Here is a 7,951-nt window from a genome sequence, read left to right as displayed (position 1 = left end):
GGCCTGAGCGCCCGGGCGGCCCGAGCGCGCCCGCAGCCGGGGCGCCGCCGCTGCCACCTCCGCGAGGTGAGTGGGGGCCGAGGGTCCCCGCGGAGGGCCGGGGGGGGATGCGGGACGCGCTTCCGGGGCGCCGAGAGAAGACCGCGCGGCGCACGCGGCGGAGTTGGCGGGGCCCCGCACTCCGGAGTTGGCGCTCGGGGTGGCCTGCTGGGGAGCGCGGCGCCCCGTCGGCGCTGCAGCCCGCGTGCTCGGGGGCGCCGGGAACTTAGGGGAACTCCAGCTCCCCGGTGAGGGGGCGGGAAGGAGGGAAGTGGCGTTGGGGTGCGCGGGGGGGCGCCCTGGAAATGCGTGGGGCCGGCCCCCCCCTTGTGCGCCAGCCCTGGGGGCTTGGCCGCCACGCGCGCCTTCTCCTCCGCTGCAGCCCCGGACTTGGGGGGGGGGACACTGCGCCTTGTTTTCCAGCAGGCAGCGCGGGGTTGGGGAGCCCTTGGAGATGGCACCCCCAGCTCCCTGGCCTGGCTGTTCTGGAGGGTCGCACGGCGGGGGGGTTCTCGGCAGCCGGGAGGGGGAGCTAGCGGTGCCCCTCCTGGGCGAGGGGCCAGAGGGCGCTGGGCGGGGTCCCCTGGGGAGAGGTGCCCCTTGTTTCCCCCTCCCCCGCGGGCCGGTGTTCCTGGTGTCTGGACCTGCCTCCCGCGGCTGGTGACGCCTCATTGGGCCGCCTCCTGGTCCCTCCCCCGGGCCGTGCGGACACTTGGGATGCCACTAGTTTGGGAAGTTGGAATCCACAGCTGATCCCACTCGGGCTGCACTGGGAAGCTCCAGGCCCTAGTGTTGGGGGGAGTGTGGGCGCCCTTGGGGGGCGCCCTCCCCAGCCCGGCCACTTGCAGGCGACAGCCCGAGGGCGGGGAGACACGCTGTACCTGTGAGCCGCTGTCGCCCGGGCCCAATTAGCGTGGGGCGCCCGGCGTTATTTTTACATCGTAGGTTTATTTTTTGGAAGCGAGTGTCCTCCCGCCGCCTGTCGCGCGCTCGGGCTCTCCGAGGGTCTGGTGCAGGCAGCGGGGGCGGATCTGTTCTGTCGGCTCAGCCTCCTCCCTTCCTCCCCCTCCTCCTTCCCCCCTGTTGGTGAGAACTGGTTTTATTATGATTATTATTTTTTTTTCCTTTTTGCAGATTTGGAGGAAGGATGTGTGGAGGAGGGAGGAGGGGGAGCAGGGAGAGAAGGGAGAGGTTCCCTGTGGGCTGGGTGGGGGAGTTCTGGGCACGCTGGGATGTGTTATCGGTGGCCTTGACTTTGCCCTTTTTAAGCCAGATCTGAGTCCCTGCGGCTGCTTTGATATAAGGGGCTCTGAGGCCCAGGCGTGCTGGGAGAGCGACCCAGGCCACGGCTGCGTGCATCGTGGGTGGCCTTTTGTGGGGAGGGGGTGTGGAGGGGGCAGAGCAGTCAGAGAAGCAGCTTGTGACATGGGATAGCTGTGGCATTCCTGGCCTACTCTGCAACTCAGCTCCTTGCATTCACATCTGACTTTTGCCACTCTGCTGGCAGTGTGACCCTGGACAAATTGCTTAACCTCTCTGTGCCTCGGGCTTCTCATCTGCAAAGTGAGAGTAAAAATAGGACCGAGTTCCCGGGGTTGTTAGAACTGCCTGTAATGATACACAAACTTACTTGTATGTGTTACTATGACTACTGTATTATTATTATTTCTGGGTTCTAAAACTTGGCTTTTAATCCACGGCCTGGAAACCTTGAGAACAGCAGCCACCTCACCTTTGCCCGGGGGTGGGGCGTGGGGGATCCGGTGAGGAGGGGGGCCTTCTTCCCGCCCCCCCTGCTGCTGGGGGCAGGAGCTCAGCCCGTGGAACACATGCAGAGACCGGGTCTGGCTGTGCGGAGCGCAGGGTGGGGGTGGGTGGCGCATCAGTGGTGGCTGAGAGGGCATCCCGGGCCCTGTCTGGCTTCCCCGCCGCCGCCTGCCATGTCCCTGCTTGGAAATTTACCGCCGCCACTGCAGGGTGCCCGGGGAGTCTGGAGCCGGTGCCCAGACGTGGGGGCGGGCGCGGGCGGGCCCAGCCCTGGCCTCTTCCACCGAGCTATTTACGCCGGCTGGCTCGGGATCGATACTATTGATAAATCCATGTACATGGTAATGTGGCTGTCAGGCCCGGGTGAGGGATGGGGACCCGCTGCTGGGGCTGCGCACCGCCCCTTCCCCCTCCCGGCAAGGGTTTGGCTACGTGGGAGGGATTTATTTGGCATAATCCGTTCTTTTCCCTCAATTAATAATACTCATGCCACCTCCTAGTGATTTCCCAGAGCTCGGCGAGCGCGGATCGAGCTGCATGGAAGCCCCGAGCCGGGGAGGGCTGGATTGTTCTGTGGGCTGACACCTGGACTGACACCCACCGCTGGCGTTGGAAGGCGCCCCAGGCGTCCCGGCGCCGCCTCTGCCACTCCTGGGTGTGGGGGCTGCCTGGCCTGGTTTCCCCCTGGGAGAGAGGGGGCGCCGCACTCTGTCTTCCCAGCCCCCACCTGGGGCGTGTGGGTGGAGAAGTTGGTGCCTCACTGGGAGATGGGGGCTTGTGGTGGCACCTACGCGTGACCCAGCTGGAGGGGCCCCTGCCAGCTGGAGGGGGCTCCCGCTGCTCTCCGTGGGAGCAGAGCTCGGAAGGCAGGGGCGCTGGGCTTGCACCCCTTCCTCCCGCCTCTGACGACAGGGAGTTGAGAGCCTTTATTTGTGTGTTTTTTCCTTCTGTTTCCTTTTCATGTCTCCAACACCAAACAGCAGCTTCCCTGGTGACACCTCTGAGACTGGGGAACTGCTGGCAGGAGCTGGTAATTCCTGCCTGGGGTGCCCAGGGGAGGGGGCACAGAGGGGCCGAGCCTGGGCTGTTGCCTGGGGAGGGCCAGACTGAGGGTGCTGGCTTAGAAGACCTGTGTCCCCTAGGTGGGTGTGTGGGGTCCCCAGGGAAAAGTGATGCTTAGGAAAGGTCGCCTGGGCATTCTCTGAGGAGGCTTGGGGGTGGGGAACCAACTTTACAACCTGTCAAGTAAACTCTGGTTCTCTGTGCTGGAAAATACTACATATAATGCAATCGCATTTACAGCCAGTGTGTATAAAGCCCTCACTGTGTGCCAGGCACTGTGCTTAACACAGATTCACTGGTTTCATAACCACTCTATGAGTTGGTGCTATTAGTACCCTATTCTAGAGATGGTGGAGTTGAGGCTCAGAGAGGTTAAGTGACTTGCTCAAGGTCACACAGCTTGGATGCGAGATTTAAGAATTAAGACCTGGGGTTATTCACCCTGAAGTTAGTGCAGCGAGAATTTACTGCAGACTTGCTTTGCAGAGCTGCCACAGAGGATATGAATGAAGACATTTTGTTTCTTATTTGAGCAGCACCTACAGATCTTTGCCCCGGGGGGCAGGAGACTGACAGTTTGTTCTCCCCAGGGTTTGGGGAGAGGGATAGTGCCCGGCATTTCTTTGAAGTCTCATTTTATCTTAAACATCCGTGCAAATTTGGCATTCGCCTTGGCGACACTGCTGTGTTTATTTTGAAATGAAAACATGGTGTTGAATTATTTAGCACGGTGCTCCAGAAAGCTGCGTCAGATGGGTTCGGTGGCCTGCAGTGCCCGGTGTGGCGCGTAGCCCTGGGGAGGGCTCGAGCCCGGAGAGGCCCTGGGGCAGGCGGCAGCTTTATTCCCGGTTGATAGAGGAGGGCACAAGGGCGGGCAGGGCAAGGCTAGCCCAAGGTCGAAGTCATCATCATTGTCATCTCTATTTTAGAGCCAAGTGAGCTTCTGAGACCCGGCACTTCCACACTGCCCTGGCCACCTGGGCTCGGGCTGGCGAGAGGGAGGACCTTTCGGGTCACAGCTCCACAGAGAATTGTCCCAGCCAAACATTAGGGGACAGTCTGGGAGTGTGTCATCCGCCATCCCCAAGAGGGCAGCTGGTTTAGCGTTGCGCGTTCCCGCTTGGCCACTTACAAGCCGAGTGCCCGGGCGGGGCTGTGCCCGCGCTTCTTGGTGCGAGCGCCGGCCCTGTGACCGGGCGTGTTGCCCACTGCCTGCCGGGTGGCGGAGAGGGTTAAGGGGCGGAAGGCGTGGTACTGGGTTTGCTGCTCAGCTCTGTAGCTTCAAGCTGTGGGACTCTGGGCGGGCACGTTACTTAGCCTCAGTTTGCTCATCTCTAAGATGGGGATGATGCCTTTGACGTTATTGTTGTGAGGATGAAACGGGCCCATGTATGTCACGGGAGCCGCTGTTCCCATCGTGGCTCACCCGGCTGGAGAGTGAAGGTGTCCCTGTAGAATAGTGACGTGAACCCCGGCCCTCACCCACCGGCTGCTCGGGCACCGCCAGGCCTCCCTCCCAAGCGCTGCTGGGAAGGGTCCTCTAACAGACCGGTTTCTTTTCCTGAGCCCCGGGCTTGGGCTTGTTGCCCCCTGGAGATGGCAGGCTCCTCTCCTGTTGACGATTCACAGATGTGCTCAGCTTCTGACGCTTTCCGTTCTGCCTTTAGTCACCCAGTGGTGTCTGTCGGGCACTTGGAGTGGGGGAGGGGAGAAATGGGGGGAAGGGAGCAATGGGGGGAGGGCCGAGCTTCCCCTCAACCTGTGAAAAAGGGCCCGTGGAGGTTCTAGAAAGGGCTCCTTTGAGGTCAGACTGGGGTTCGAATCGTGCTTCATTGAATTCGGGCCTGGAGGGACGTCTCTGGCCTCCTGGCCGGTTCCGTATTCTTAAAAGCGAGGGAGGGGAGGCAGCCCCCCCGGAGGGCGGCCTGGAGAATGTTCTATAGCTGTGCCGTCCATCGCGTTAGCCGGGGTGGCAGGTCAGTGAGCACTTGAAATGTGGCCCGTGCCACTGAGCAACTGCACGGGTGACGTTATTTGGTTTTAATTAACTTGAATTTAAATAGCCACCTGTGGCTGTGGCTGCCCACCCAGGGCACAGGGTCCAGTGATGGCTTAAGACTCCGTGCTCGGTGCCACCCTGGAGGCTCCTCCCCCTCGGCCAGGCCTGTTTCCCAGACCTAGCCCAGGGCTGTCCCCAGGGCCAGCTGTCTCCTCTGCCCTGCGTCACCGCCCCTGCCCCATTGTTCATCTCACCGCCCCTGCCACCTCCTTCCCCGCCGGCCTGCGGGCCGCTCTGCAGGGGCGGGAGCGCTCCAGACATGCCAGCGCCGGAGCCACGCGCTGGAAGGGAGGCTGGCGCCACCGAGGAATGGAACTTTGGTTTTCACTTAATTTTAATACACTTGCACAGCCACTAGTGGCTAGTGGCCACCGGCCCTGTGGGGCAGTATGGACATGGCGACTCGCCCTTTCTGTCCACCCAGGCCCAGGAGGCCGGTGCTCGGGCCCTGGCTGGGCGCTGTCATGTTTCTGGAGGCCGGGGGACTCCCTCGGCTGTCGATTCTGGAGCACAGGAGGCAGCTCCAGGTCCCTGCAGGGTGTGGGCAGCTCTCGCTTCCGTGGGAAACCTGGGTGCGGGTGCAGGGACGCAGACCCAGCCGGGCCCAGAGCCACCCGGGTGAGTGGAGATGGTCCCCGTCCCCACCGTCTGCGAGTGTCTGCGCCTGCAGGTACCGAGGGACAACGTGCTGTCCGTCTTGGGGCCACACGTACTTCTTTCTGGTGTGAATTCATACATCGTGGACATCTTTGATTAATGGTTTTGGGGGGAAATGTTGCTTTTTATATTTCTTTTGAAAAATATGGAAGAATGAAAAGTAGTGTGTTCAAAACTCTGCCAGTTGTTTTGGGCTTTATGTTTTTTCTTAAAGAAAATGCATGGGCCTGTAAAAAAAAAAATTAAACGCAGTGCTTCGGCTCCTGCCCTCCCGCTTTCTCTTCCCCGAGAGGGTCGCAGCCTGCGGTGTCTTGAGTTTCCCCTGAGATGACCTGGGCATGTGCCGCCTCACACGGACTTGTGTGTGTGTGCTCCCTTTGAAAACAAAACAAACACACAAGTGGCATCGCGCCGTAATTCACACCCTCTATTCACCGGGATAGTCGCATCCTGCGTTATAACATGTCCTGGAGATTATTCTAGAACATACAAAAAGCAGAGGTTGGCAAACTATGGCCCTTGGGCCAAATCTGGGCCATCTCCTGTTTTTATATGGTGCACACACTAAGAAGGGTTTCTACATTTTTTAATGGTTGAGAAAAGTGGAAAGAAGAATAATATTTTATGACATGTGAAATGATATGAAATGCAAATTTCAGTGTCCATAAATAAAGTTTTATTGGCGCGCAGCCACGCGCATTCATTTACATGTTGTCTGTGGGTGGTTTTGGGCTACGGCACTTGCAGAGTTGAGTGGTTGTGACAGTGGCTGGAAGGCCTGCAGAGCCTGAAATATTTACTCTCTGGCCCTTTGCAGGACATGTTTGCCAATCCCTAATATATCGTCTCATTCTCCCTGACCTCAGCGTAGCCTTCCACGGTTCACTGCTGAGGAACTGGGGCCCAGGGAGGGGTCTGAGTTTGAAGGTCATACTTCCTTGGGTCCCTTCTTTGGGTCATAGGTTATTCTTGCTGAGTTAGGCTGATGCCTATGGCTGTAATTTGCGACTGTAGCATTTCAATAGGAAAAGGGGAATGGGGTTAAGGCAACTAGAAGTTGGGCTGACTTATGACACAATTTTTGGCCTCTTAAGTGATGGGTGAGACTATAACACCTTCTTTAGAGTGCTACATAGTTGCCATAGCACCTGCTATATGGTGCTATATAGTTTCCACAATATTCTGAAGTCACTTATAACCCATCTTGTTTCCCTCTTTTCTGTGGCTGCTAGGAAGCTCAGAAGCAATTTTGCAGCCTGCCTTCAGCAATCACTGGTCTGTTTTTGGTTTTATCTACCTCATCCTGTTTTCAGATTTGTTTCTGGTTTTCCCCTTTGCCCTGACCTTGCTCTGTGATTTTTATCTTATCATTTACATTCCTGAGGGTTGTCTCAGCTCTTCAGGGGCAGAATGGAGTGGGACAGGAACAAAACAAAGGAAAATACTTTGCAAGATGTTTTCATGCTTCTTCCCTCTCCGTGTGGGGTGGCGGGTGGGGGTTCTTCTGCGGGACATTCCATCGGAGGAGACCAAGGCCTGGCCCCTTGGAGTGTCTTAACCCAGTTCAGATTCTGAGTGAGAACTTGGCACGGTTTTTGGATGCCCATCCTGAGTCCGGCTTGGGAAGATGACAGCGAATGACTAGGGTGGTGAAAGAGGTCCCTACTAGGGGCCTGAGGGAATGCCCTGGAGACGGAAGCCCTCCCGCCAGTGCCCAGAGGCCTTGGATTGTTTTGGAGGCAATATTGTGGGTGTGTCCGAAACCAAGGGACCTCCGGGGCATCTGGTTGCAGCCTGGATTTGTCACTAATGCTTTCAGATGTCTCTGCTTCCTCCTGGTGGCCTTGGGATGTTGCTTTGAGTTGGTGAAGGAAGTGGGGGAGAAGTGAGCCACAGGGCAGCCGGTGGAGGGGGGACCGCATGAGGCCTGTGACTGGCTGCCGCCACCCCGTGTGCATGTGGCTCCCGGGGGCCAGTCTCTCTGTCTCCTGGGCTTGGCTTGGTCTTCTGAGGCCCATGTTCGTGCTGTAGGAGCTTGAGGGAACCCTGGGTCTGAGCAACCCGACCTTGGACAAGTAACAGAGCCTCTGTGCAAAGCTCCTCAGTTTACCCAGCAGTGAAATGGGTGATGCACGGGTGATATACGGCCTTGGAGGTTGGGGTGAAGCTGAGGGAGCTGAGGGGCCAGCTGAGGCGCGGTCACGCGGCAGGCTGTGTCCTAGCCCCTCCCCTCCCGCCCGGGTCTCAGACCCACGGAGCTGACCTGGGGCCGGGCGGGTGGATGCCGCTGCTCAGCGGTGTCCCCTAAGGGACCTCAGATCTAATCTGTGCAAAACCAGACCCTTGATACCCCCTCGACCCCAGACC

At 58.8% G+C, this 7,951-nt stretch overlaps 1 protein-coding gene across 14 annotated transcripts in view; it reads left to right on the top strand.

Moving 5' to 3' along the window:
• The window catches only part of NCOR2 (nuclear receptor corepressor 2), a 187,252-nt gene continuing 179,301 nt past the window's right edge, over positions 1–7,951 (top strand). For 13 of the 14 annotated variants that reach the window (XM_045535005.1, XM_045535015.1, XM_045535014.1 and 10 more), the window contains exon 1: positions 1–66. The gene's annotated coding sequence lies outside the window, so the exon portion shown is untranslated. The remainder of the gene's footprint in view (positions 67–7,951) is intronic. The other variant, XM_045535003.1, reaches the window with a different exon arrangement.

The sequence above is a fragment of the Lemur catta genome, chromosome 21, assembly GCF_020740605.2.
Source record: "Lemur catta isolate mLemCat1 chromosome 21, mLemCat1.pri, whole genome shotgun sequence".
In the NCBI taxonomy this organism is placed as follows: Eukaryota; Metazoa; Chordata; class Mammalia; order Primates; family Lemuridae; genus Lemur; species Lemur catta.
The sequence above is the reverse complement of the archived record's forward strand: the minus strand, read 5'-3'. Positions and strand labels throughout refer to the sequence as shown.